The following is a 27,519-nucleotide window of genomic DNA, read 5'->3' on the forward strand; positions in this document are numbered from 1 at the left end:
AAGGAAAATCAGGTCAGGCTGTACAGTGGACACTTGTACTACATATTACGTCAATATACATGGTGCCAGGGGACAATGGCACAGAGCACAACCTATGCTGTAGACACTGAGAGTGTCCACATTTTGTGATGACACACATGAGACTTATGAAAATATGCCCCAGGGGACAGTAGTGGCCACACAACTCCATGGTCCTGAATGGGAATGACTGCAACACACGCCACCATCCCTGCACTATGCGTATCGCACACTCATGCACATCATGTCACAGGCCACAACATAGGACATGCGTGCTGTAAGGCATGACACTTGAGAGACTAACTCCCATGTCTGGACTCAGCATCAGTGCCAACTGACATGGAACCCACAAGTACTGAACTGGACAGGGCACAGGCAAGGTCCCAAAACCTGTTACACACCACCCCCACACATGATGCTACGGGCATAGTTCACGTGGAGAAAGTGCCAGCCTACATAACCTTGTGAAGGAGTGACTACACACAGACCAGGGAACACATTGCAAGGAGGGGAAGGGAGGCAGGAGAGCACCGCTATACTGTGGGTAACAGGATCTGCACAGCACCTTTAAACCCTGGCAATGTATCCATGCAACTGTGCACTTACAAATGCTGGTGACACACAACAAACACACAGGTACCTACCCCCTTCCTGCTGCTGCTTCTCCTGTAAGCGCCTGTACAAGTCTGGAAAGACCACCGCCAGCACACGCTTGTGGATGTGGGTCAGACGGCGGCGCCCGCGGTTCTTATGGGTCTCAGGTGAGTCCCCCTGCAGGGCCCGTGCGATCCTCCGCGTCCAGCACCGGATATCCTGCCAGCGTTTCCTCACCTGGGCCAGGCGCCGCTTGCGACCGTCCGTCCTCCTCACGGCACTGACGTTCATCCATATCTGCTTCTTGGCAGAGGCGCCTACCTGTGAGGATGAACAAGTGACACTACATCAATACACCTGGCACATGTCACAGAGACACATATTAGAACCAATTTGCTGTTTACAACAAGGCATAGTATGCATCCAACGCATTGCACCTTTGTCATAGGGACATGATCCTCTGGGGAAGGGCAAAAGCAGTACGTGCCATTGAAAGTACACAGGTGGAATGAGGCCAACGACACAATCAATGATCCAGGCTCAAACTGTGCATCACAAGCTACACCAGGATAATGTGCAGCACCTCTAAGCAGTCACATGCCACAGGCCACTGACGCTACCTCAGCAGAGTACACAGACACACACAGGCACAGGACATTCACCTGCCATTGCCAAATGCAGCGACAAACCTCACTCTGCACATGTGCCACTAGACGGGGGGCTCACAGGTGTGGGGGTGGCTCTGCACATCAGACACACAGCACTGCTCCCTGCTCACATCAGATGGACAGGGGACTTACACACACACCGATGTCCAGGGTACGAACACATCATGTGGACACTCTCAGCACAGGTACACAGAACTAACACACATCTGTGGGTACAGTCACCTGTCACACTGGGCTGACCACATAATCACATGAGGACTGTAGAGGCTACATTCCCAGGAGGACAAGACAGGCAGAATGTGGCATGCACCATGCAGTGATTGTCACAGTAAACACAATGCAAGTGAGGACGGCAGACATGCACCACAGCATGCTCTGGCTGGGAGACATCAGGCATTCCCCCCCCCTGGGACCCCCCCTACAGTACATAGCATGTGTGTCACACCTGGACACAATGCCAGAAGTCACAGTCACAAACAAGGGACACAGTCTGTGCTAGTAGACTCTGCACTCACCTGATACCCTGGTCGCCCATTCAGCAGGGGGGTACTGTGGGAGGATTACATCCAGCAATGCCAGGTTCTCCTCCAGGGTGAAAGGCTGTGACCTCTCCACAGACCTTGACATGGTTCCAGGGAATCAGTAGCAGCAGCTGGGTCGTAGAATCCAAAGATGTGCAGGCAAGTGCTCCCTCATGGGACCTGGCTGCCTTATATCTGCCTTGCTGGCCTGTTTCATGCACAGGAGTACAGAGTGATTGGTCACTCACATTTGCATCCTATGTTTCCTCCAATCCCTTCAAACCTAGCACAGTCAGTGTTTTCTGATTGTGTTTTTTTCTTGAGCATGATGTCAACTCCAGAACCACATTGCAACAAAGTAGATTTATTCAAACTGACTTCTGCTGTGCACCTGCAGAAAAAAATTCAAACTTCAAACTTGGTCTCCATGACAACCAGCATGCATGTAGGCCTTTATACTTGTCCCTCATGTGTCCCCTATGTAATTTAGAGTTTCACACACATGTACGGTGCGTACCAGGGCCCTAGGGCACCCCAAAAGCATAGCAACGGCCCGTACAGGCGTGTGTACGGTCCGTATCACTATGGGTGTGCTCACGTATGCGTACCCATAGTGATAGTGAGCGTACAGGCGTGTGTACGGTCCGTATCACTATGGGTGTGCTCGCGTATGCGTACCCATAGTGATAGTGAGCGTACAGGCGTGTGTACGGTCTGTTTCACTATGGGTGTGCTCGCGTATGCGTACCCATAGTGATAGTGAGCGTACAGGCATGTGTACGGTCCGTACCACTATGGGTACGCATACGCGAGAACACCCATAGTGATAGTGAGCGTACAGGCGTGTGTACGGTCCGTATCACTATGGGTACGCATACGCGAGAACACCCATAGTGCTAGTGAGCGTACAGGCGTGTGTACGGTCCGTACCACTATGGGTACGCATACGCGAGAACACCCATAGTGATAGTGAGCGTACAGGCGTGTGTACGGTCCTTATCACTATGGGTACGCATACGCGAGAACACCCATAGTGATAGTGACCGTACAGGCGTGTGTACGGTCCGTACCACTATGGGTACGCATACGCGAGAACACCCATAGTGGTACGGACCATACACATGCCTGTACGCTCACTATCACTATGGGTGTTCTCGCGTATGCGTACCCATAGTGGTACGGACCGTACACGCGTGCGTACGCTCACTATCACTATGGGTACACATACGGCAGCACTCCCATAGTGATAGGGAACGTACACAGGCCCTCTGAGTGAATGTACGGTGCCTTTCACACATCACAGTGGTGACAGGCAGCACACAGGAAGGAATAGGGCTGACATACTTGTCCATGGATGGACATCAAGGCATTGTCTGGGCAGTACTACATGTGTGGGGCACAGGTGTGAAAAGCTGTGATGTGGCACATTACTCCTGAGTCGAGAAGGCACCAGATGTATGATGAGATGTGTACAGATGTCATGTGTGACGGTGCAATGTGTGCCAGGCATGCCCTTAACTCCTTTGACATGTGTGCTTGTCGTACTGCACACTTGGGATGAGCGTCACTGGCATGGCACAGTCAACAACACACGCAAGTGTCCCCTGATGCCCGCTACAGGGGTTACCACACAAGACATGTGACTTCCCACGGTGCACGAAGTGTCTATGTCATGTATGTGTGGGGTGTTCCCATTAGCTTGATGTTGGTGCTCCCTCAAAAGCATCAGCTGTTGCAGCAACCAACATGTGTCTGTGTGTAGATGGACATGGCACACTGTTACGCACACCAGGCCACATGTGGTATCGGATGTGAGGTGCGTATGTATGCATGGGACACGGAGTAGCGTCACAAGGACATGTCTGCATCCTCTCAATGAATGTGTGGTGAGTCATTACATGTACACCTTATTGGCAAGGTGTGTGGGCTGTCCTAGTGTCATGTCATGTGACCTGTGGCTCTAGTGTTCCGCTACCAGTCTCTGAAATCGACATCCTACTTCTGCTGATGTGTTGATGTATGTCACTCCTGTGTTGCGTCTGGCTGTTCACTTACACTGGGACACAGCTAATCCCATGCCATGGCATGTGGAGGTTCACAATCTCCGTGTGTAGCTGGGTCTTGGTAGGAGTGTCACCTGGCAGCCATATGTGTCCAGGGCATGTGGCACATACCTGACTCCGTATTTCGCATATGTGTATTGACAGATTAACATGTGCTCAGTACAAATAAATTGTTGTTGTAGTGCACTCACTCTTCCTTGTCACTTCCAAATTACTGCAGAGCGCCGCCTCTTCCCTGACCAATTCCGGACTTGGCTGACATGCGGGAGAATGACTGTATCCGGTGCTACCGCTTCCCCCAACCGTTGATTGAGGAGTTGACGGCGAGGCTGGCACCACACCTGCAACCGCTGCACAGGTATCCTACGGCACTGACACCCAAGCTGAAGGTAATGGCAGCCCTACATTTTCTTGCCACGGGTACCTTTCAATATACCATAACTCATGTTGGTGGCATGTCCCAGAGCATGTTCAGCCGTGTGCTGCATGATTTCTTAGAGGCCATGTTGATTCACCTGGATGAGTTCATCCATTTCCCAACTCCTGAACTGTTGACTGGGGTCAAGCGTGGATTCTATGCCCTGGGAGGGATGCCCCATCTCATTGGGTCCATAGATGGGACACATGTGGCTTTGGTACCACCACAGGCACAGGAGGTAGCGTACAGGAATCGCAAGCACTACCACTCCATCAATGCCCTTGTGGTGTGTCTGTCCAACAATGTGATTTCACATGTCTGTGCTCGTTTTCCAGGATCAGCACACGATGCCTACATCATGAGGCGTAGCAGGGTGCCTGAAATGATGACGCAGCTGCGCAACGAACGAGCATGTGTTGTTGGTGGGTACACTCTGTCTGTCCTGTATTTTGCGTAGACTTCCAGCATGACCGCTTCTCCTGTCCTACTTATGTCCATGTGGTTTCCATGTAGGGGACACTGTCTATCCCAACATGCCATGGCTGATCACACCTCTCCACAACCCCATCACGCCGGCCCAGCTCCGCTACAACACCGCCCATGGCCGGACAAGGCGAGTGATAGAGAGGACATTTGGCCTCCTGAAGAGCCGATTCAGATGCCTCCACAAGACCGGCGGCGCCCTCCCATATGCCCCGGCGAAGGTCTGCAAAATCTTCATGGTCTGCTGCATGCTGCACAACATGGCAGTTGAGAAAGCTGTGCCACTCATCCTGGATCAAGATGATCAGGACCATCCACCCGTGGAGGACGGATGGCTTGGCAATGGGGCTAGTGATGTGGAGGATGTGGTTCCGCAAGAGGACATCCGGAGTCGGCTCATACGCGACTTCTTTGCTTAGTGGTGAGTACCAGTGTCTGTGTGTGCACGCATTGGTCCCCGTGTGGCATGTGTTGCGATGTGTGTGTCCATCTGCATGTATGGCACGTGAGTCAGAGGTGTGTGTGGATGTGTCACTGGAGTGATGGTGCCAGTGATGAGTGTATTTCCCCAGTCATAATTGTGACCTAGCATGTTGTCATCCTTACATGTGTCGAGTACATGCACATGCAAGTGGCTGTGCTTTTTGTGGCTGACTTCTTGTGTGTCTCTCATCCCCAGGTACTTGCGCATGCCGTCTGCTGGTTGCATTGTTGTGGCACTGCTATTCCTCATGGACACGTCATCGTGTGCTGACTCAGCGTTACACGCACGGACAAGTTTGGAAGTCTCCTTAGGGTAAGGGATGCATCAGGGGTGTATTGGGTGTGGCAGTTGTTTACGATGTGTGCACACTGCCCCTGTCGATGTTTGGTTCCTCTGCAGACATGTCGCATCACCATGGGACACATGACATGCAGCTGGGTACACCTGAATAGATGGTCAGACTTGTTGACCGTCATCTGTGATGGGATTGTGGATTGTGATGATGGCATCAATGTGTGCTACACTGCCCTCGGACACATACGGTTTGCATTGGCTTGACATGGTGTGGGACTTCCACATCAGAGGATCAATGGTGTATGGCAGCCTCTCCGTGAGCAGCAGGGGGTGTTTAGCTGTTACCCGACACTTGTGTGCCAGTTCCATGGCTATCACGCATTTGTGCTGCAGAAGGGGGGTTCCAGTGTTGGACCCACATGTTACTCCACATGACCTGTTCATGTGTACTCCGAGTTGCCTCTGCATTTCCGAATACATGAATAATAAAGGTGTCCCTATGCCTCCAAGGTGCCTCTTCTCAGTCAATGCTGGTGTGTTGCCACGGTGCATCCGGCATGTCTGGCATGGTTTTCCGTGACAGTGGCTATGTGTCTATGTGTAGAGTAGCAAGATGCTAGCTGTTTGTGTGGGATTAGACTGTGTATTGTGCATGATGTCCATGACTGTGTGGGTATTGTGACATGTGCCATCCCCATGCAACCAACGTTGGCCAGGCCACCATTCTCTGCATCCACCTGACTCAAGCTTGCAGGACATGGTTCTGCCACCTGTCCACACATACCTGGGTGCCCCACAGGACACTCCACATGATCCCTGACCTCTGCGCATGGCTGTCGCTGTACTCAATATGTCTGTCGGCACGGTTGTGCGGCCACCCCCTCAGCTGGTTGGGCCCATCACGGGTGTGTATGGTGCTCCATGTCTGTCTTGCCTAATACAATGCGACCCATGTGTGTCCTGTGCCAGACTCAGGCCCCAGGGTGTGGATGGTTGAAGTCAAATGAGAACTCAGGCATGGTTAGACTTTACAAGACACATGTAAGGTAATAATGCAAAATGTAGGCATCTTCTCTTTATGGTGTAACTTTTCATTTTGGTTGGGGTACGTGGGGGGGGGGGGGGGGGGGTATGACATGAGGGGCTTTCCGGGTGTGTGGAATCCAAAGTTCACTAGGGGAGTTGGTGTCCTTGCCATTGGAAATCCTCAGAGTCCATGCCACAGTCTTTGTCAACATTGGTCAGACAGTGACCAGCAAGTCCATGTGGCAGAGAATGTCTTTTGCTGCTGTGCTGCTGTTGGTCCAGTGGGCCAGGTGCCAGGCCAGGTGTCCTGGGAGATGGTGCTGTTGCGCTGACCCTCACGGTCTTTTCCGTGGACGACCCGCCCTCCTGCGGGGACCCTCAGAAGCAGGCCGTGACGATGTTTGGGAAGCTCCGTCGGATGTCTCCTCCTCCTCCTCATCCCTCCCTGTGGGTGGTGATGTTCTACGCCTGGTGGCACAGGGAGGGTTGCCCATGTTGTCGGCTATCCGACGGAGTGTACTGTGAATTCCCGTGAACACCGTCACGAGCTCAGCCTGTCTGTCCTCCATCCGCCCTTGGTGTCGCAGTAGACAGGCATGTTGCTCCGCATGTTGCTGGGCCTGCTGGGTCTTGATCTCCTCGAGGATGGACACAACTTGGGCCATGCCCGTGGTGTCCTGCCGGTATGTGTCCAGGATGTTTCTGACATGGGAATATACCGGTTCCGCAGTCAACCGGTCAGGCTCGCGCCTCCGCCGTCCTCCACTCCCACCACCCCTGCCCACTTGCACCTGGCCTGCCCTTGTGGGCACATCGGGTCTCCGGGACCCCTGAGGGGTGGCATTGGCGTTGTCGCCTGCCTCCTCCTGGGTGCCCGGTACACCGTGTCCCTCCTGGCCAGCCTGGCTGCATTGTGGTGGTGGGGCAGGAATCCTGGGTGTCTCCTGGGATGTGGCAGGAGTGGGGGTGGTGGTTGGCCCAGTTGTACCTGACGCAGGTGCTGCAGGTGGTTGGACACCAGAGGGGCCAGGTTGGTCGGGGTCGGGTTCGTCCACAGAGTGGTGAGAGTCGTCGCTGCCGGTGGGTCCGTCATCCCGCAGAGCCGGGTCCTGTGAGTCTTCCCCCCCAGTGTTGGGGGGTGATCCACGACGTTGACCTGTGTGTGAGAGAGACAATGTTTATTTTGTCCCATGCAACATCCATGTTTCATTCGTTTCTAAGTTGGCACATTTCCTCTGGGAATTTGGATATGTCTTGCATTCCACTCACAGTGCACTTGTGCATGGGTATGTCCCTTGGCCACAGCTTTTGCGACTTTACCTATGTGTGGCACAGTCTTACTTGCTGCGTCAATTGTGACTGCAATCAGCAGTGGAGTGAGCAGGTGTGGCGAGCCATGCATTGGCGCCTTCCGTGTTGCACTGTACGTGGGCACATGGAGTTGTTCCACACACTTAGATAATGCAGGTAGCTGGCTATGTGTCTATGTGTCGAGTAGCAAGATGCAAGCTGTTTGTGTGGGATTAGACTGTGTATTGTGCAAGATGTCCATGACTGTGTGGGTATTGTGACATGTGCCATCCCCATGCATCCAACGTTGGCCAGGCCACCATTCTCTGCATCCACCTGACTCAAGCTTGCAGGACATGGTTCTGCCACCTGTCCACACATACCTGGGTGCCCCCCAGGACACTCCACATGATCCCTGACCTCTGCGCATGGCTGTCGCTGTACTCAATATGTCTGTCGGCACGGTTGTGCGGCCACCCCCTCAGCTGGTTGGGCCCATCACGGATGTGTATGGTGCTCCATGTCTGTGTTGCCTAATACATTGTGACCATGTGTGTCCTGTGCCAGACTCAGGCCCCAGGGTGTGGATGGTTGAAGTCATATGAGAACTCAGGCATGGTTAGACTTAACAAGACACATGTAAGGTAATAATGCAAAATGTAGGCATCATCTCTTTATCGTGTAACTTTTTATTTTTGGTGGGGTACGTGGGGGGGGGGGGTATGACATGAGGGGCTTTCCGGGTGCGTGGAATCCAAAGTTCACTAGGGGAGTTGGTGTCCTTGCCATTGGAAATCCTCAGAGTCCATGCCACAGTCTTTGTCAACATTGGTCAGACAGTGACCAGCAAGTCCATGTGGCAGAGAATGTCTTTTGCTGATGTGCTGCTGTTGGTCCAGTGGGCCGGGTGCCAGGCCAGGTGTCCTGGGAGATGGTGCTGTTGCGCCGACCCTCACGGTCTTTTCCGTGGACGACCCGCCCTCCTGCGGGAACCCTCAGAACCAGGCCGTGACGATGTTTGGGATGCTCCGTCGGATGTCTCCTCCTCCTCCTCATCCCTCCCTGTGGGTGGTGATGTTCTACGCCTGGTGGCACAGGGAGGGTTGCCCATGTTGTCGGCTATCCGACGGAGTGTACGGTGAATTCCCGTGAACACCGTCACAAGCTCAGCCTGTCTGTCCTCCATCCGCCCTTGGTGTCGCAGTAGACAGGCATGTTGCTCCGCATGTTGCTGGGCCTGCTGGGTCTTGATCTCCTCGAGGATGGACACAACCTGGGCCATGCCCGTGGTGTCCTGCCGGTATGTGTCCAGGATGTTTCTGACATGGGAATATACCGGTTCCGCAGCCAACTGGTCAGGCTCGCGCCTCCGCCGTCCTCCACTCCCACCACCCCTGCCCACTTGCACCTGGCCTGCCCTTGTGGGCACATCGGGTCTCCGGGACCCCTGAGGGGTGGCATTAGCGTTGTCGCCTGCCTCCTCCTGGGTGCCCGGTACACCGTGTTCCTCCTGGTCAGCCTGGCTGCGTTGTGGTGGTGGGGCAGGGATCCTGGGTGTCTCCTGGGATGTGGCAGGAGTGGGGGTGGTGGTTGGCCCAGTTGTACCTGACGCAGGAGCTGCAGGTGGTTGGACACCAGAGGGGCCAGGTTGGTCGGGGTCGTCCACAGAGTGGTGAGAGTCGTCGCTGCCAGTGGGTCCGTCATCCCGCAGAGCCGGGTCCTGTGCGTCTTCCCCCCCAGTGTTGGGGGGTGATCCACGACGTTGACCTGTGTGTGAGAGAGACAATGTTAATTTTGTTCCATGCAACATCCATGTTTCATTCGTTTCTAAGTTGGCACATTTCCTCTGGGAATTTGGATATGTCTTGCATTCCACTCACAGTGCACTTGTGCATGGGTATGTCCCTTGGCCACAGCTTTTGAGACTTTACCTATGTGTGGCACAGTCTTACTTGCTGCGTCAATTGTGACTGCAGTCAGCAGTGGAGTGAGCAGGTGTGGCGAGCCATGCATTGGCGCCTTCCGTGTTGCACTGTACGTGGGCACATGGAGTTGTTCCACACACTTAGATAATGCAGGTAGCTGGCGTTGTGCTCGTGCACAGGTTGAGACATGGCCCTGTGTTTTGCCATGGAGAAGAGGGGGGGTTCAGGCACTGGCCACCCTTGTCTACATGCACGCAGTCCACCTGCTGACGAGCAGACATTCCCACACCCCCCAAGGCTGAATTGGTCTCCCTGTGTGTCCCTTTCTCACTCCCTCTCTGTCCCCCTCTCCCTCCCTCTGTGTGTCAGGCTCCTCCCTCTGTCCGTCTCCCTGTGTCTCCCTCCCTCTCTCTCCCCCTCTCCCTCCCTCTGTGTGTCACCCTCTGTCACCTCAGCTCAGCTTCCTAGGCACACACTTTTAGCAGATCTTTGAATGGCCCTTGGCTTGTTGATGTGAGTTTGTTTCTGATCTCCAGGCACCCATTGGGTGTAGTGTGTGTGTCTGCGCTGCTGCTGTGGTGGTGTGTGCTGCCACTCTTTCACAGTGTTGGCTGTTCATTAGCTGCTGTCATGTGCAAAAACGTGCCATCACCCCCATGTGCTAATGCAAGGCGTCCGCCATTTGCTGGCAAGTCTTTCCTGTGTGGGGACACACTGTTTGTCTGGCTGTGACCTAGGCCATATGGGCAGGGGGCATTGTTGTCTGCTTCTGAGTTGCACTATGGGATTTTTGGGGCCCACACTCCCGCCATCCGGCTTACCGTGTCTTGTGTTGGTGTTTTCTGTGGCCTGTGACTTTGCATTGTCCAGCTGGGTGCATGGGGCATGGTGGCACCAGTGGCATGTGCATGTTCATGGAGTGTGGTTGAGTCATGCGATAGCTTGGGGTGGTTGCGTGCCTGTTTGTGAGTTTGGTTGTGGATGACGTTCCCCCCATGTGAGGTGAGTTGTTTGTGTACTCACCCGGGTCTCGGAGTCCTTCTAATCCGTCCACTGACACCACCGGCAGTATGGCCATCACCCTCTCCTCCCAGGGATGGTAGTGTACGGGTCTGCGGGGCGGCCCTCCTCCAGTGACGTTGGCCTGGTTGTGGTCGTCGGTCATTTTGGCTCGGACCCTCCTCCGCAGATCGTAACACCTGGCTTGGCATTCATGCCTGGTCCTTCTGGTGGCCGCAACAGCATTCACAGCATCGACAATCCTCTGCCACATGGCTATTTTTTCAGACATGCAGGTCTGTCTGACCAATGTTCCAAAGAGGTGTGGCTCGACTCTGAGGATTTCGTCGACAAGGACCTCCAACTCTCGGCTAGTGAACTTTGGATTCTTGTTAGTGGGCATGGTGAGGGGTGTGGGTGTGGATGGTTGGGGGGGTGTGTGTGGATGGTTGTGGGTGTATGGGTGTGGTTGTGCAGGTGTGTGTGTGAATGTGATGAGGGGGTGTTTGTGAAGGTGTGTGTGTGAAGGTGTGCAATTGTAAGGTGTAGTAAAGGTTCAAGTATGGTGCTGTAGGTTGTCTGTGGGGTCTGGCAGCAGTGAGTCTGTTGCAAAGGCTCATGGTTTGTGTGTGTGGGCCCTTTTTATTGGTCCATTGGTGGGTGTGGCTGTGTTTGAACTTTGGGTGTGTGTGTTATAAGGAGTGGTTGTGTTTTGGGCCTCTGTTTTGGATTTTGGCCGTTGCAGGTCAGTGAATGTGTTGTTTTTGTGCTTGTTGGACATGTTTTGTGGCTTTGTGCCATTCGAATGGTGTATTCTTGTGTTGTTTTGCTTTGTCCTGGTTGTGTACGTGCGTTTTTAGCGTGTGTACGGTGTGTACTTCGGGAATTTTGTTGTACAGTGCTGTCCTTGTGTCTGGCTTGGTACGACTCGTACATGCGCGATGTTGTGTGAAGGTGCTGGTGTTGGGGCCTGGGGTGCGCTCCGTACTTAGAATGTTGGGGTGGGGGTACGCTCCATACGTACGCGGGTGAGGGTGCGTGTCGTACATACACGGTTGGGGTGGGGGTACGGTCCGTACATACACTGTTGGGGTGGGGGTCCGCTCCATACGTACGCGGGTGTGGGTACGGGTCGTACATACACGGTTGGGGTAGGGGTACGCTCCATACGTACGCGGGTGAGGGTACGGGTCGTGCATACACGGTTGGGGTGGGGGTACGGTCCGTACATACACGGTTGGGGTGGGGGTACGCTCCATGCATACGCGGGTGAGGGTACGGGTCGTACATACATGGTTGGGGTGGGGGTACGGTCCGTACATACACGGTTGGGGTGGGGGTGCGCTCCATACGTACGCGGGGGAGGGTACGGGTCGTACATACACTGTTGGGGTGGGGGTACGCTCCATACGTATGCGGGTGAGGGTACGGGTCGTACATACACGGTTGGGGTGGGGGTACGGTCCGTACATACACGGTTGGGGTGGGGGTACGGTCCGTACATACACGGTTGGGGTGGGGGTACGGGCCGTACATACACGGTTGGGGTGGGGGTGCGCTCCATACGTACGCGGGTGAGGGTATGGGTCGTACATACACTGTTGGGGTGGGGGTACGCTCCATACGTACGCGGGTGAGGGTACGGGTCATACATACACGGTTGGGGTGGGGGTACGGTCCGTACATACACGGTTGGGGTGGGGGTACGCTCCATGCATACGCGGGTGAGGGTACGTGTCGTACATACACGGTTGGGGTGGGGGTACGGGCCGTACATACACGGTTGGGGTGGGGGTATGCTCCATACGTACCCGGGTGAGGGTACGGGTCGTACATACACGGTTGGGGTGGGGGTACGGTCCGTACATACACGGTTGGGGTGGGGGTGCGCTCCATACGTACGCGGGTGAGGGTACGGGTCGTACATATACGGTTGGGGTGGGGGTACGCTCCATACATTCACGGGTGGGGATTCGACTCGTACATAGGAGGGCTGGGGGGAGTGTTGGGCGCGTATGCGGGCACATGTCTCCATGGTTGCTATGTGAGTTCGGTGCGGACGGTGTTTTTTCCATACGGTTGTAACATCGGACGCACGGGATGGATCGTACTTCCGCGGTCGGACTTCACTTTTCACATTTGTACGGTAAATCGTCCGAGGACGTGTCGGACACATTTTCCGACCCGAGGACGTGTGGGGAATAATTCCCAATGCGATTGGTATGGTCTTTTTCCCACGCGAATCGTAGTTGGCAGTTTGTACGGCACTTGTACGATTCGTACGGTAAAAAGACCGGATACGAGTCGTACGGGGAATTTTTTTACAGGATCGTAATTAGCACCTCTGTATTTGTAAAATAAATATGATTTTCTATCTCTATGTCTTTATTTAGCTAACATATTTTTATTAAAATAAATATTTGTTGTTGATTTCTAAATACTTTACAAAAAATAAACTTCTTAAAAAAATTAAAATGTCAATTTTTTTGTCTATCATTTTCTTAATGTAATATTCAATATTAGATATTACATTAATTTTTATTAAATATAGTTTCTAAAATAATATGTTTTAATTACGAATATATATACAATGTTTATGTTTTTATTTATAACTATCTTATAATTAAAATATTATGGTACTTTAAACTATAATATTTTTTTAACATTATAAATTAATACACATATAGCTAAATTACTGTTCCCACTCCAGTTAGCATAAATACATGTTAGGAGCTGGACACTAAACTTAATTAATTTACTATTCCCACTCCAGTTAGTATTAATTGGGGGTAGGTGCTGGACACTAAACTTAATCAATTTACTATTCCTACTCCAGTTACTATTAAATCAGGGTAGGTTCTGGACACTAAACTTAATTAATTTACTATTCCCACTCCAGTTAGTATTAATTGGGGGTAGGTGCTGGTCACTAAACTTAATTCATTTACTATTCCCACTACAGTTAGTATTAATTCAGGGTAGGTGCTGGACACTAAACTTAATTAATTTACTATTCCCACTCCAGTAAGTATTAATTAGGGGTAGGTGCTGGACACTAAAGTAAATTAATTTACCATACCTACTCCAGTTTGTATTTATTAGGGGTAGGTGGTGGACACTAAAGTTAATTAATGTACTATTCCAACTCCAGTTACTATTATATCAGGGTAAGTGCTGGACACTAAACTTAATTAATTTACTATTCCCACTCCAGTTAGTATTAATTGGGGGTAGGTGCTGGACACTAAACTTAATCAATTTACTATTCCTACTCCAGTTACTATTAAATCAGGGTAGGTTCTGGACACTAAACTTAATTAATTTACTATTCCCACGCCAGTTAGTATTATTTCAGGGTAGGTTCTGGACACTAAACTTAATTAATTTACTATTCCCACTCCAGTAAGTATTAATTAGGGGTAGGTGCTGGACACTAAACTTAATTAATTTACTATTCCCACTCCAGTTAGTATTAATTGGGGGTAGGTGCTGGACACTAAACTTAATCAATTTACTATTCCTACTCCAGTTACTATTAAATCAGGGTAGGTTCTGGACACTAAACTTAATTAATTTACTATTCCCACGCCAGTTAGTATTATTTCAGGGTAGGTGCTGGTCACTAAACTTAATTCATTTACTATTCCCACTCCAGTTAGTATTAATTCAGGGTAGGTGCTGGACACTAAACTTAATTAATTTACTATTCCCACTCCAGTAAGTATTAATTAGGGGTAGGTGCTGGACACTAAAGTAAATTAATTTACCATACCTACTCCAGTTAGTATTAATTAGGGGTAGGTGGTGGACACTAAAGTTAATTAATTTACTATTCCAACTCCAGTTACTATTATATCAGGGTAGGTGCTGGACACTAAATTTTATTAATTTACTATTCCCCCTCCAGTTAGTGTTAATTGGGGGTAGGTGCTGGACATTAAACTTAATTAATTTACTAATCCCACTCCAGTATGTGCTGGACACTAAACTTAATTAATTTACTATTCTCACTCCAGTTAGTATTAATTCAGGGTAGGAGCTGAACACTAAATTTAATTAATGTACTATTCCCACTCCAGTAATTATTAATTAGGGGTAGGTGCTGGGCGCTAAAGTTCATTAATTTACTATTCCTACTCCAGTTAGTATGAAATCAGGATAGGTGCTGGACACTAAACTTAATTAATTTTCTATTCCCACTCCAGTTAGTATTAAATGGGGGTAGGTGCTGGACACTAAACTTTAGTAATTTACTATTCTCACTCCAGTAAGGGGCCGATTCTGATTTCGGTCGGAGCCCTTCCGACCGAATCGGATCGTGCCGGCCGGATTCCTTTCCGACCGAGCCATTCTGATGGGCTCGGTCGGAAAGGAATCCGACTCAGATTTCTGGATTGCGGACGACAGGCTCGGAGAGCCCGTTGCCGCCCGGAAATCCCTCAGTACTCCCCTGGCCGCCTCTTTGCGACCGAGGGAGTACGATGGCAGTTTTTCACTGCCTTTTCTTGCCTGTTTTTCCGGCACGAAAAGGCAATCAGTAACTGTCTTTGGGGGTCCCCAGTAGGGCCCCCATGGGTGCGAGGTGCCGTATGGCGGCCTGGGGCACCTACGGTGCCCCTCTGCGGATCCCTGCACCCGGTGCCAGGCACCTTGGGGTGCCGGCCACTGGGTGCAGGATGAACTGCACCCCTGCTTTCCACAATGCAAGCATGCATTCCGCTCGAAATGCATGCTTGCATTGTGAAGTATACGAGTGTGACCGAACCCTGTTCGGTCGCATCGTATTAGCAGGGCCGTAACCGACGACAGCAGGTTGGTCGGTTACGCCTCCTGACCGATGTCGGACGGACCTGAGTCCGCCCGACATCGGAATCGGCCCCTTACTATTAATTGGGGATAGGTGCTGGACACAAAACCTAATTAATTTACTATTCCTACTCCAGTTAGTATTAATTAGGGGTAGGTGCTCAACACTAAACTTAATTAATTTTCTATTCCCACTCCACTTAGTATTAATTAGGGGAAGGTGCTGGACACTAAACTTAATTAATTTACTATTCCCACTCCAGTTAGTATTAATGAATGGTAAATGCTGAAATGTACTATACACACTATAATTACAGTAAAATAAAAAGGATTGGCAGACAATTAAAATATATATATTTTCTTTTCCTATTAAAATAATATAATATAACTAACTACACTATACATTAAATCTGAATTGTTACACAATACCTATATTAACTTAGTGCAATATTTAATACAATTAATTGCAATATTTTTATAATTTGGAAAATATTTTTTCTAAATTGTAATTTACATTTTCTAATTTCTTAAATTTTTTAATACATTATTTCAAACACTTCCCGCCCTTATCCCCTATAAACACAAAATCCCACCACTAAAAAATATTTTTAAAATGTATAAAATATAATTTCTAAAATCAACTTTTTTATTTTCAAATTTATATCAATTTTTTTAAAAACACACCCCTCCCTTATCCCCTATAAACTGAACATCCCAATCCTAAAAACATTTTTTTAAATTCGAAAATATAATTTCTAAAATATAAATGTTAATTTCAAATTTAAATTTTTTGTAAAAACAATATTTTAAAATACTCCCGACCCTTATCCACTATAAATCCAACATCCCGCTCCTAAAAAATATTATTCTAAATTCAAAATTATATATTCTGAATTATAAATTTAAATTTAGAATATTTTATACATTCAAATCAATTATTTTAAAACACTCCCCACCCATATCCCCTATATACCCAACATTCCGCTCTAACATTTTTCTTTTCTAAATTCAAAATTATTTATTCTAAACTATAAATTAAAATTTCAAATTTTCTAAAAAATCTAATCAATTATTTTAAAACACTCCCCACCCTTATCCCCTATAAACCCAACATCCCGCTCCTAAAACATATTATAAAAATTAATGTTTTTATTACATTAACTTAGTATTATTATACTACAAAAAATTCAATATACATTACAATATACTACAATAACGATATTTTAACATAACGATATTTTAACAGTCGATATTCCAAACTTCGATATTTTTTATTTTTTTTAAAATTTTATTGCACATAAAAACTCAATACAAACATGGGCCTACAACCACCAGGGCCGGCCGCTAATATATACATGTTCGACATCATCAAGGAAGAAATAGGCCCCCCGGGGCTCAGCCGAATTAACAAATTACCGAGTGCACCTCAGAGGTTATCAGGATACATAACTTTTAGAAATACAAACAAAGAAAGAAAAGTAAAAGAACACCAGAAAGCAAGGCGGAAACCATCGAAAAAGGGGCATCTAACCACGGCCGGGGGATCACACAGTACCTACTCCACCCTCGGGTGGTCAATGAGGATGATCAAGGGGGGAGGTGGGGGTGACGGGAGAGCCACAACCATCTACAGGTGAAATGCAATAGTCCGGGAACCTCAGGATCATGGGGGACAAGGCAGCATCAGATGTGTCCACGAGGGGGGGTGTGCAGATGTTCCCTCGGTACGCGTTCCACTGGCCCCAAATTCTACCCCACGCCCCCGGCTTACCCCGAGCCACATACACAGTCTTCTCTCTGCACATGCACCAATCCATGTTCTCCTTCCATACTGACACGGCGGGAGGCCGCCGGGAACCCCAAAGCTGTGCAATGTCCCTCTTAGCAACCATGTTCCCAAGGGCCGCCCACCGAGCCTGAGCCGCATTATAGTCATTAGGCTCCCACACGTTCAGCAAACATCGGCGAACCTCAGGCAACAGAGCGACCCCAGTGACACATTCCATGACAGCATGCACCCGGCGCCAATACTCCGCCACCTCACAGCACTCCCAGAGAACATGGAGAAAAGTGGCGTTGAGCCCACAGCTGCGCCTACAGAGCCCGTCTTCAGAAAAACCCATCAAAACTAAACGAGGGCCCGTCACATAGACACGGTGGAGAATTTTAAGCTGGACAAGACGGAGACGCGCGGGTATGGCCACCTCCTTAGGGGAGGACAGCGCAGACTGCCAATCCTCATCGTCCAGTTCCACCCCATCCCGGATCCACTCCTCCCGAAGACGCACGAGGAGATCCGCCCGAACGTTTATTAGTTTTTTATAGATAAGGGAAATAGTACTGTCGGGCAAGTGACCGTCGAGTATGCGGTCCTCGAGTGGCGAAGACACAGGGACTGCAGTCTCAGCCCCGATGGCCGAGAGCAAAGCGTGCCGAACCTGAACGTACCGAAAGAACTCCCTCTCACTCAATTCGTACTCACTCTGCAGCGCAGCGAAGGATTTAACCGCACCCTTCACCCAAAGGTCACCTACTCTGCTGATGCCAATCGTGTCCCAATGCTCGAATCCCTTCGTCGTCCAAAGGCTTCCCAATCTTTCAGACGCAAACAAGGGGGTCGCACCCGTCAAACGATCATTCCAGCCCATGGCCACATTCGCAGCCTTCCACAAGCGTACTGCAATCTTAGTGGGACCGGTTAAGTTCCTCCCAGCCGATCGAGAGTAAAGCGCTCTGTTAAAGTTGCCGCCAGGCAACAAAAATCTATCCATTTCGAAAGCCGGATTCGGACCAGGTGCGTACGTTGCATGGTTAATAGCAGATAGCTGGGAAGCCCAATAGTACCTCCTGATGTCCGGGAGCGCGATGCCCCCGTCGTACCAGGGGAGAGTCAGTTTTGTAAGAGCAATACGTGCACGACCGTCCCAAACAAGTCTCCTTTGTAAGCTCTCCACTTCCCGGAAGTAGGCCACCGGAATAATATCAAAGGAGTTCTGAAGTGCGTAAAGGAATCGGGGAAGAGACATCATTTTAAAAAGTGCCGCACGACCGAGGGGACACAAGGCAAGCTGACGCCAACGGGCCACGTCTAACCTCAATCTCCGAAGTGGAGAGAGGAGATTATGCTCGTAGCGGACAGCCGGGTCCAATGAGACGTACACCCCCAGGTACGTAAAGCCGGAGTGGGACGCCTTAATGGGAAAACGAGAAGGCAAGAGTGGAAAGCCACCGGATATAGCATAGACACAAGATTTGGACCAGTTAATGATCAAACCAGAGTTCTTGCCGAAGGAAGTGAGGATGTCAAAGAGCACATTGAGTGACTTACGTGGTGAGGTGAGGTACAAGAGAATGTCGTCCGCGTACAACGAAACACGATCCGCGAAGCCAGGGGCCCACTGGATCCCTCTTATCGACGGGTCCCAACGAAGCCAAGCAGCGAGCGGTTCCAAAGCCAACACGAAGAGCAGGGGAGACAACGGACACCCCTGCCTAGTGCCCCTCCCAAGAACGAAAGGCCGGGAAACCCTCCCATTAACAACAACCTGTGCCAGCGGAGCAGCGTATAAGAGTTTAACCCAACTAATAAATCCCGCCCCGAAGCCAAACTTTGCCAGGGTGGCCCAAAGATACGGCCATTCTATCGTATCAAAGGCCATCGTGGCGTCCAAGGAAACCAAGATGGCCGGCTCTGAAAGATATTCCGCCCTTGCAAGTACTCCATGTAGGCGCCGCAAGTTAAGGGCCGTATTCCGGAGCGGGATAAAACCGGATTGGTTCGGATGCACCAGATCGCAAATATCAGTAAGCAGGCGGTTCGCAAGAACCTTGGCAAGGATTTTCGGCTCGGCGTTCAACAGAGAAATAGGCCTGTACGAGGCGCAACGGTCCCGAGGCTTACCGTCCTTGGGAATCACGACTATAGTGGCCAGACGTTGGTCATCAGGGAGAGAACCAAGTTCAAGCGACTCCGAGAACATACGACGGAGAAATGGCGCAATTTTATCCGGTTGCAGTTTATAGAGTTCAATCGGAAGTCCGTTGGGGCCCATAGCCTTGCCTGAGCGAAGGGAACGAATCGCGGTAGCAATCTCGTCGACCGATAATGGGGCATCCATCTGCTCACGATCATCCACCGACAGGCAGGGCAAAGCAATATCCTCCAACAAGTGACGAGAGTCAGCCTCATCTCTAGCAGACACCGGGGAGTACACAGCACAGAAGTAGTCCGCAAAACACTCCACAATCTCACCAGGGTCAGTCACACTTACTCCCTCCGACGTCTGAAGCACGGGGACCACTCGATTCACTCTCTCCTTCTTATCAAGCCAAGCAATCAATTTACCCGCCTTATCCCCAGCATCATACAGTCTACCCTGCTGTTCCCTATACATTGTCCGAGCAGCATCCGTAACAAGGGACTTATATTCGAACTGCTTCAGGCTGAGGGCGTGGGGCCCGTCCTGAGTGACACCCGTCTCCAAGGCAGCCTCCAACCCCGATATCTCAGCCTCCAACGCAACCACCTCCCCGTTCTTAGCTTTCTTGGCCTCCACGATCAGGGATAGGGCGTGTCCGCGGAGAACCGTTTTGAAAGCCTCCCACAGGGACACTGAGGACAAGACGGACCCCTCATTCTCAAGAAAATACTGATCAAGCGACTTAATGAGACCCTTGCGAATCTTGGGGTCACGCAAGTACCATGGGTTAATGGGGGCGATCCGCCCAGCGGATCGCATCCCGGTATCGAAGAGGAGCCACAATGGGGAATGATCGGAAATGCCCCGGGCCAGGTGCTTAACCTCCCGGACCCGGGTGGTCTGGGCCGCGGGCATAAGAAAATAATCTAGTCTGGAGAGACTCCCGTGGGCCCCGGAGTGGAATGTGTACTGACTCTGTGTCGGATGTATCAACCTCCAGCAGTCCACTAGACCGAAAGTGTCCAAGAACCCGCCGAGCCACGCCTGGGTGGCAGAGAGGTCTCTGGGAGGGTAACGATCCAACTCGCCAGAAATCACGGAATTAAAATCCCCACCCACAAGCAAGAGACTATCAGGAAGTTCAAGTAACATACGACCCACATCAGAGAAAGTGGAGGTCTGGAGGCCCGGGGGAACATAGACCGAAACCAATGAAAGAGTCTGCCCCTCCCACCGTCCAGTCAAGGACGCATAGCGCCCTCTATCATCAAGAGTGACTTTGTCGATCTCAAGCGGGAGGGAAGATCGCAGCAAGATGCCCACCCCTCTGTATCCAGTGGTGAAGCCAGAGTGTGCAACCAGTCGGTAGCCCCCCTGTTCATTGCATGACATACATTGCCCACCAAGTGCGTCTCTTGAAGAAATACCACATCAGGGGCCAATCGACGCAAATATTGCAACACAACCCCACGTTTGATACGGTCCCCCAATCCGTTGACGTTCCAAGACATCAGTTTCAACCCGTCCCCCCCATCCCAACACAAGAAGCTGGAGTCCCCGGGCACGCAGCCAGACACCTGAAACTGAAAGGAAACAAACACACCGCCTTGAAAGGAAAAAACACACAACCCAACAACCACTGCCACCCTCCCACCCCCACACCATTGCAACTCCCCCACCCTGCACCCCTGCGGACTATACAGCCCCCCCAACTTGCAGTGTGCCTGTCGCCCTAACAATCCCATGCTACAAAAAGACCCTAGAGGAGGAAAGGGACCCGTCCCCGCCCGCACCCAGACGAAACATTAATAGACAAAATATACAATTGAAGTAGAACCTGGCTGAGCACAGAAGGAAATGTCAGAGTGGAGGACCAAGAATCATTCCTGCAGAGGCCCACCACCCTCGGCACCGCCAGTACGCCCGGGTCGTTCGCCCCGGTCCGGCAGGGAATCCAACCAGTCACTCACGGTGAAAGGGCGTTCAAAAAAGATAGTCCGATCTTCATATTCCACACGAAGCCTGGCAGGGAAAAGCATAGAGTATTTGATTTCCAGATCTCGAAGACGGCGCTTCACCCCCTGAAAGCCCATTCTCTGTTTCTGAACGAGTTGGGTGAAGTCCGGGAAGAAGTTAACAGAGGAATTCTCACATTTAACTGGGCCGTGCACCCTCGAGGCCTGCAGGATCGCATCCCGGTCTCTGTAATGAAAAAGTTTTGCAATGATAGGCCTCGGGGGAGCTCCTGGTCGAGGCCTACCGCCCGGGACACGATGGGCACGCTCCACGGCGAAGAACTTGCTCAGGCCTGAAGGAGCAAGATGATTAAGGATGAGATCTTCGACCATGAGGTCCACCGGACGATTGTCGGAAGTCTCCGGTACACCTATGACACGGATATTGTTGCGTCGTGCCCGACCTTCGAAATCCTCCAGCCGCCGGGACATCGTGTCGTTTGCAGACTTTAGATCGCCAAGAGTTGCCTGGAGGTCTGATACATCCGTAACAAGAGTGGACGTCCTCAAGTCCAGCGATTGAACCCTCTCGTTAGTCTTAGAGAGATCCGCCCGAATTAACGTAACATCAATGGCAACCGTGTCGATTTTACGGGCCAGAGCCTCGTACTGTTGGGCGATGGTCTCCCTTATGCCGTTGATGGCGCCCATAACGTCCTGCAGTGACAATTCCGTGGGGACGGACGGGCCCCCACCGGAGTCCTCCATGACGGCAGTTGCTCGCCCGGGGGATCCTTTACCCTGGGTATAACGATCCATGATGTTACTCTGGACTGGTCCCCCACGCTGTGATGTCTTGGTCCTCCGTTTCTCGGGATCCCCCTTGCCCGCCATGTTGAGCGATGCTCACCGGTGGGGTCCGCCCGGACCGATAGCAAAGGGGCGCCAGCAGATCAGACACAGACTGTCCGAGAGCCCACTCGGAAGAGTTTGAGAAAAAGGCACAAATCAGTCCAGTACAAAGGCCGGAGGACGCCCCAGCCGAGCGAAGTAGCTCCTCGATCAGGCAATGCAAAAGTGCAAAAGCGAAACTGAAAATGGGGGCGCGGTCATTGGCAAGGCTCCGATGCCGTTGTTGTTCAACTACTCCCCGGCCCCACAGTTCACCAAAGCACCGGGCACAGCTTCCAGGTGGGCCTCCAAAGTGCAAGACGCTGTATTTCAGGTCTCCCAGGTCCGATTTACGTTCTGAAAAGAGTTATGGATTCAGCTAAGGTTCATCTTCCAGAATCCGTCCACAAATCCAGGATAATGTCAGGATAAGTTGCGAGGAGCGGCAAGGGTCCGGGGAGCCCTGTGCTCACGCGACCATCTTGGATGCGCGCGAAGCTCCTCCCCAAACTTCGATATTTTTAACAAAACTTAAAAACGATATTTTGAACATCGATATACATCACATCGATATTTAATACTTTCGATATAATAAACTCGATATTTATGTATGCCGATATTAAAAGTTCGATATTATGTCTACCTACCCTTTCACGCAACTCTAAATCAGGCTCTAGGTATTTAAAAATAATGTATCATAAAAAGTACCTACCAAAATAAATAACATTATTTACATATAAGAAACATCAGTGATAACTATACATTAATTTATATCTCAAAAATACAGATACTAAGAGGTCCATTATGATGAGTCCACCCGTCACCGCAACGGCAAACGGGACCGCCCGCAAGAGGCGCGGCGGTCCCGCCATGGCAATCAGGATGTGACCGCCACCCTGGCGGTCGCATCCCGTATTATTAACATTGCGGTGGGCGGTGCTGTAAGCAGCACCCTCCGCAATGTCAATAATGCATGTTGTGCATTGGCATGCACAACGTGACAGGCACTGCGCGGTGTCTGCCACCTTGTCCATGCCAATGTACCCCCAAAGTGCCGCCCACCCACCCCCCTGGGGGCCCGCAACGGGTCCCCGAAACAAAATCCGCATGCCTTTCCATGGCGAAGTCTCTGCCATGGAAAGGCATTGTAAATGCCACATAATAATATGGATGGCGCAGGCACTGCCACCATATCAAGGGCCTTTTCCGACCGGTCGGGAATCCGAGCAGCGGAAAAGCGGCAGACGGTCTTTCCGACCGCTGCAGTGCCCCTCGCCATTCTAATATGGTGGGGGTGATACGGGGCCATCTGGCGGGCGAATCGCCACTGCCGGGCCGGCGGTGGCCACGGCCACCCGGCGGTGGCGATCCGCCCGACATGCTATTGGGGGACTAAGACTGGTAAAACAGACCTAACATCAAAAAAGAAGAAAACACCAAAATAAATAAAGAAATGTCAAGAACATTGTACAGAGTATGAATATGTAGGTATAATTAATAAAACCAGTAAATATACTAAAAATGCCATAAAATTGAAATACACCTAATAAACTGGAAACATTCCAAAATAAATATAGCAAAAAACCTTAAACAAAAATAATTCATAAATATTTCATTTTCAACTGAAAAATAGTATAACGAAAAGAGGGAAAACAAAAAACCTGCTACAAACTAAAGACCCAGCAACTCAAAAAAAGAAGAAAAAAATGTAAGTATGTAATGTAAAATATGTGTTAATAATGTAATAACACAAATAACGTTAAAAAAGAACTAAAATAAAATATAACATATTTTAACACTCCTATAACCAACAAATATGTCAGAAACTGCGATACACCTAAAGCCAAGAAAGTACTAATAATGAAAGGACAGATTAGTGAGGCACAACAAAAGATGACATAGTAGAAAGTGTGAGGGACACTTTCACCACCCACACGCCACAGAAATACAAGTCAGATATTGGTTTAAGGAAGAACTTAAGCACTAATTCTCACTCAACTACAGCAACTAGTATACTTAAATATAGAATTCTCAGAGTTCCTGAAGAATCCACCAGACAGCTGTCAGCTAGAGAAAACTTAGAAAGTGTTATAACAAAAATCAGGAGGGTAGCAAGGCAAACACAGAGAGCCCCAAGTACATTTCACAAAATAGACATCCCTGAAAATATGAAAGTAACACACATAAACCAAGGGTATGATAATGAAAGCAGAAAGAAGAGAATCATTGTCTTTGCAACCAATACGAGGTTGCTATCTCTAACACAGTGCTAAAACTGGATGATGGATTGGATGCTCAAATAGTATCCCCTGACCAGCCTCACATATGTATAGAATACATGGCCAGTACATAAACACAAATGCCCCACTGATGTATTCAGTGTCTCTAAACAAGCAAAGCGCAATATATGTTAAATTCCTAACAATAATAAAAACAGTAACACACAATTACAACCTACAAAATGTAATATAGTATTACAGACTCCTATTTTAATTCACTACACTATTCTACACCCCTTAGCCCCCACACCTGCACTTCACCATACGGCATCCGGATAAGAAGATCTCCGATAAAGAGCCCCTATTACAGGGAGCCCGTCGGGTATTGCACCGCCGACCCGACGAGGAGCAGCCCATATGATGAAGCATGACACCTGCAAGGGTGTGTGAGGGCATTACTATCCGGAATATGGATTTCCCACACAGACCCCAACTCTCGGGCTAGTGGGACTCCTTGTCTTCTCTGACTCTGTATTTCTAGCTTTCTCACATGAGAGGAACAGCATAAAACTTGTTTTGTAACAATTCATTTGAGCCTCCTTCTTTATGCTGGACCTCTCACTTCTTCCGAGTGGAAAAAGGCCCTGTTGTCCCTCTATTTTTGGTTGCAGACTTTGAGAAAGCCATGCTATCCATTATTTAAAAAAGTTTACTCACACACGGCCATACAGGGGTGCTACCACGGCTTTAATCAAACAATTTAAAACACCCACAATAATCAGCATTATATATAGTTTATGCCAAAAACCCTAAATTCGTTTATGAAATTAAAGAGATAATAGCTTTAGCATATGTGCCCACTACAGAGGTCACAAAACACAAAGGCATGTTAGTAAAATGACCCTCTAACAACAGAAAGAGCAAAAACTGTCCCCAATAATGCACTATTTTGAAGACACTTGGGTCGGTCTCCTGCACCAATCAGGGCGCAAATGCCAATCCAAGTTTCAAAGTCCATAGTGAAGTGAATCAGATAGTATAGTATCACACTCAGCAAAAACCAACAAGGAAGTGCAATTCTTTTCAAGGAACAATTGGAAGAAGCCACCCTACAATCTACCAAATCCTCAAAATATTTAATAAAGAACAAAACTACCAAGAACTACAAGTGCAGGTGCAATCTCTAACTCAAATTGAACAAAAGATGTCCAAACAAACTGCATAAATGCATGAAATGATAGCAAGCAAAGTGGTTTTATTTCCAAACAATTAAAGCCTACCCGAATGTGAACCAATATAGAAAACACTACCCTAAAAACACCTCAGAAGATAAACCACACAAATAACAAATAACATTGAACCAAAAACTAAAAATAGAAATCCCCCAAACAATTTTATAAATAATAAAAATGGATATTCATTTTTATCATTCCGAAAACAGTAATTAGCATTTTGAACAAATGAATTCAGAATGATAAAAACACATTTAAATTATTATTGTTTAATTTAAAAAATGCAACAATGAACAACATATAAGAAACACATTTAACTATGCACCACATACATCAATAAATAACACGACCTCAATAAAGCATATAAAATATTGCATACAAATGCAAACACATAAGATAAACACATTTTAAAAAACAATACTTTCACTCAACAATGAAATAATACAAAAAAATGTTTATACTTATATGTTAGAAGCAGACATCCTACACTCATGGTAGATTATCCAAAGTGCAAATAATATCCGCCAAAAAATAAAATAAACAAATCTCGAAAAATACAAAAGCCAGTAATGAAAAACAGGAAAATCCATTAAATAACAGAATATCAGATCCATCAACAGTCTGCAAAATCCCAAAATATGAAAAATAGAATATATGCTCCAGGAAGCCAGCAAAAAACAAGGCAAATGAAATAAATAGTTGGTAAAAAAAACTCCCAGCTGAATGAAAAACAAAAATAAGATATCCATGCCAATAAAGAAAATCCGTTAACAAAGAAAACACAGATATCCACCCTCAATGCAAACCTCACACAAAATCATAAAACATAAAATAACTCTCAGAATAATATATAAATATAACATAAGCACCTAAATTAGACATACATATCACATTTACACAATGAGCCCTACTGTAAGCCCTATACAAACCTACAACAAAAACCAATACTAAGGGAGTAATTAGTATGTCCACCCCCCATACCCTCGGGAAACGGGACCGCCCGCAATGCTTGCGGCAGTCCCGCACCCACAATTAGGTGTGGCGGGCGCATCCCGCATTTGTAATATTGCGGCGGGCGGTGCTGAAAGCACCACCCGCCGCAATGCCACACAAGCATGTTGTGCCTTTCAATGCACAATGTGACAGGCACCGCGCGGTGCCTGCCACGTTGTACATTGAAATGCAGGGGGGTACCATAGGAACCCCCCATGTGCACCTCCCACCCCCCAGAATCCCTGGGGGCCTGCTATGGGCCCCCAATGTTGAAGACTGCATGCCTTTCCGTGGCGGCAAGCCATGTCCCCGCCTGCATACTAATATGGATGGCGGTGTCTACCAGACACCGCCACCATATTAACAGCTTTGCATGCGGGTACAAATGTCGGGCGGATCGCCACCGCCATGCGGGCGTTGGCGATCTGCCCGACATGGTAATGGGCCCCTAGGTAACTCAAACTGCAATGTAGTAACCAACAACACCTTATCTAACTAACCATCAACCCCCCCCCATACATGAACATATCCTACATGTATATCAGAAAAGGTTCTTACCTGCACAGGAGAACCACAAAGAGGAAAGCACACGCTGGCAACCCTCTGCTGAACTACAGAGAAGAAGACAGACCACAAACTACAGCATCTGGAAAAATAAATTGTGGAATTAATGAGTTAAAAAATGTTTTCTTTACATTGAAACAAATATAAAAATAATCA

At 49.1% G+C, this 27,519-nt stretch overlaps 1 long non-coding RNA gene across 2 annotated transcripts in view; it reads right to left on the reverse strand.

The window, feature by feature from the left end:
* The window catches only part of LOC146820747 (uncharacterized), a 98,833-nt gene that overhangs the window by 43,383 nt on the left and 27,931 nt on the right, over positions 1-27,519 (reverse strand). For both annotated transcript variants that reach the window (XR_014962611.1, XR_014962610.1), the window contains exon 2: positions 27,358-27,445. This is a non-coding gene — a long non-coding RNA (uncharacterized LOC146820747). The remainder of the gene's footprint in view (positions 1-27,357; positions 27,446-27,519) is intronic.

This window comes from Triturus cristatus, chromosome 6, assembly GCF_964204655.1.
Source record: "Triturus cristatus chromosome 6, aTriCri1.1, whole genome shotgun sequence".
In the NCBI taxonomy this organism is placed as follows: Eukaryota; Metazoa; Chordata; class Amphibia; order Caudata; family Salamandridae; genus Triturus; species Triturus cristatus.